We start from the raw sequence: 4,070 nt of genomic DNA, 5'->3' as shown, positions 1-4,070 counted from the left end.
TGGTATTGACTTCATATCCCGTAATGCAAAGCTCTCCTTGCAGACATATATAATGCTATGTATTATGGGAAGGGTCACTACCCAGACCAGTTTTGACCTTTATTGAGATCTCATCAGTGGGAGCCAGACTATTTTTGAAATTATCCTTGGTATCACCTTTGGTTCTGGCTCCCACTGATGAGACCTCAATAAAGGTCGAAACCGGTCTGGGAAGTGACCCTTTCCATAATGCATAGCATTATATATGTCTGCAAGATGTGCTTTGCATTATGGGATACTAAGGCAAGTGATGTGAAATCATACCACCTTTACAAGGAGTTGCCCCAGTCCTGAAAATACTTCAGGTGCAAGCTTTGTTTGCTTACACTTGAATAAAGGATTAAACCAAGTACTGTATATAATTTCTTGGTATCTTTAATTTATGCTTTCGTCTTATTGCATTATGGTTATCTTGGCCAACAAAACAGTTATATTTTTCCAAGGTGGGCAATAATAATATTATTAGGTGGATTGCTTTGGACACAGCTGACAAGTACAACTTTGATAACTAAGACATGTGTGGAAACTTTGTTCCATCACAAGTTGGGTATATTTCTACACTTGGGAATGAACATTCTTGCAAAGTAAGTACCTTAATGTAGGCTGCCAGCTCTTAGAATAATTCATTCCCCAAAAATCTGATCGCATTTCTTAATGAGTTGAAAGGAATATCTCATTCCACTAATAAACAAAATTTTAATGACTGTCTTACATCCATATTAACATGAATACACAGACAATACATTTTATCAGTTAATGCACACATTCTCTATTAGTGGTTTGCAGGAAGAAAAAAAAAAACTGATACCTCCATTTCAAACTAGTTATCGAGCCTCTGCAGCTCAGTCAGTATAGATGAAGCCATTTGGTCAGAAAGACTGGGTTCAATTCCTGTCAGTGATGTGAGGAATCTTTATCTGGTCTCTTTCGACTAAAGATGAGTTAGCTGGTCGCATATGGAGGTAGGGGGATTTTTCATCTAGAAACTCAAGTTTTTGTCCTCCAGAACAGGCAAACCATCCCCTGAACACAGTCATGAATACATCCCAGCCTAGATAAAATTGGGGGGTTGGGGAAAGCAATGGTGAACTACCCTGTAGAGATCTCACCAGAAATACTTTGTGGGCAATGCCTACAAAGTCACCTATGGTTGAAAAAAAAAAAAAACAGCAGACTATCTCAACTTTGACAGAAAGATGCACATAGAACTTGAATATTTGAAACGATTTTAAATTAAATCCTTCTTATAATTTCTGATGTAAATGTTTTCCAAAAAAAATTTTTTTTTAGATACAGTACGGTGCAAAAAAGTAGTGCCGAACTTTAACACACCCTTTAGTACATGCAGTATAAAATATGCTGTTCGACTGCATACACATTAATAGAAGAGCCCGTGTAGAGTCTATGCTATTACATTAGCAGTAAAAATGGCGTTGAAGTTGAAAAAAAAAACACATTTATTGTTGGGCATTATTTCCATTCATATGGAGTTGGTAGAGCAAATGTTCCAAACCTCTTGTTGGTTCTGTTAACCCAGGATCAGGATTTGCATAGGATGTGTCATGCAAAAACATTCCATTTTGTGCACACATATTCCAACAGGATGGAGCAATCTGTCACACATCCAGTGGTTCTAGAGCCTATTTATCAAAACACTTCCCCGAGAGGTTCATTTAGAAGTTCATTGAATTCCTGTACTCTTCACGTTCTCCTGATCTCACACTGCTTGATGTCTTCATTTGGGTATGTTGAAGGAATGGGTATTCCACAATGATCCGCCTTCGAACCTTGATGAACTAAGGGATAATCCTTCACGATATGTCCAGCAGATGTCTGAAATGTTGTTCTCCAAGATGACAGAGAACCTTCAGATGCATTACGAAACCTGTCTTGAAAGACAAGGTGCCTATTTCGAACATGGAATCTACCATCGTTAATGCTTTATTTGACAAAGATTACACTGATAGTCGTAGTATAGATCATCAGTTGTAAACACATTTCTTTGTTAATAAACCTGTTCACTCTATAACAAATCTTTTAGGAACATTTTAAAGCAAATTAAATCTGCATGTCTCATCAAGTACAATTTCCTGCATTTGGCAAAACTTTTGGGAATGGGATCATGGAAAATGAAACAAATAGCAACAATAAATGTTAAACCTACAAATATTTCTGTTACTAGTAAGCTAGTAACTGCTATTATTGCTATTATAGAACCTCTGTGGAGTCAAACACATTGTGACAAGTCAGCTCTAAGTACTACACTATAAAGCTTATCACTGAAAAACCTCAGAACTCATTCATCATCTGCATTTGTCACACCTTCTCAGTCAAGGCATTGCACACATTGACTTCCTGCTTCCAATACAAAACACCATTCTGGAAAGTTTTGTCCTATACTAAAGAAATACAGTAAAAACATCTAAGAGAGTCCATCAAAAGGATATCCATATTAAGAAATTCCTACTGAATGAATGGACTACAGCAATGGAAACAGAAGTAAAATTAAGAAAGATAAATTCAGATGGCATAAAAGAAAATTCATAAAGCTATAGAAAATGGATAAGTAACCAGCAACAGATATGGAAAGGTCAGAGTAAAATTATGAAAGAATTAGTCATTCTCACTACAGCAACTTATTGGAATCCCAGGAACAGTTCATTAAAGTGGATAGTTTGCTATAATAAATTTCTTTTAGCACTAGATTATACCTATGAGGCTGTGGTTAGGACTTGGAATTATCCAATCATTTTAGATAGTCAATTTACACAGTGAGAGTTTGGTTCACTAGTAGTTCAGCTGCTACATGGTGTCAGCTGACATGCTAACCAAACCAATTTAAGGGTTGGTTAACTGAAAGTTTAGTTATATATTTGGTTTAATCCTTTATCCAAGTGTAAGCAAAGTTTGTGCCTGAAGTATTTTCAGGAGTGGGGCAACTCATGGTAAAGGTGGTATAAGTTCTGATCACTTGCCTTAGTATCCCATAATGCAAAGCACATATCCTTATGTATAATGGTATGCATTATGGAAAGGGCCACTACCCAGACTGGTTTCGACCTTTATTGAGGTTTCGTCAGTGGGAGCCAGACCCAGAGGTGATGATACTAAGGTGGAAATAATGATAGCATAGCCAAGTGAAAAAACTACCATCAACTATCTCTAATCCAGAGAATTTTAATAATAAGGTGTTGACACCTTTTGGCAACTGGTATATGGTGATGACTTCTGCATTACTTCCCTTAGTATTCACCACCTCTGGGTTTAGCTCCCACTGACGAGACCTCAATAAAGGTCAAAACTGGTTTGGGTAGTGACCCTTTCCATAATGCATAGCATTATACATACCTATAAGGATGTGCTTTGCATTATGGGATACTAAGGCAACTGATCAGAACTTATACCACCTTTATCACAAGTTGCCCCAGTCCTGAAAATATTTCAGGCACAAACTTTGCTTACACTTGGATAAAGGATTAAACCAAATATATAATTGGTAGCATAGCCAAGTGAAAAAACTTCCATCAACTATCTGAAAGTTTAGTTATCTGAAGGTTGGATACTTGAAGGATCATAGTTTGTTATAATGAGTGTGTTTGCTACTATAAGAGTTGACTGTGTATCAATAGACCAATTATGGTAAGCTGATTAGATGGCTAAGAATTATTATTATTATTCGTGACACCTCCAAGGAGTCCAAAGACCCATCACGGGAGGACACCTACAACAGTCTCCACCACTACACCGAACTTCTACTACCAATCATATCCATCACAACTAGTATTTTTTTTTCTGTAAATTGCATGTGTTCTGAAGGGCTGATTTGTCTGTATATCAATTTGTCTTTATTTGTTCGAATTATATTCAAATATCGTCTAATTTCTGAATGACTATTCCATAACACATGCAAAATCTAAATTTACAACTAAGTGCTGTATTAAAAGTGCTGCTAATCAAAACAACTAAGATTACCACTGTACTTAACTTTGAAATCAATGACCCCATGACAGGTATATTTGAAAACACTTTTA

This window comes from Typopeltis vanoorti, chromosome 14, assembly GCF_054136105.1.
Source record: "Typopeltis vanoorti isolate ZY-2024b chromosome 14, IOZ_Tvanoo_1.0, whole genome shotgun sequence".
Classification (NCBI taxonomy): Eukaryota; Metazoa; Arthropoda; class Arachnida; order Uropygi; family Thelyphonidae; genus Typopeltis; species Typopeltis vanoorti.
Note: the sequence above shows the minus strand (reverse complement) of the source record.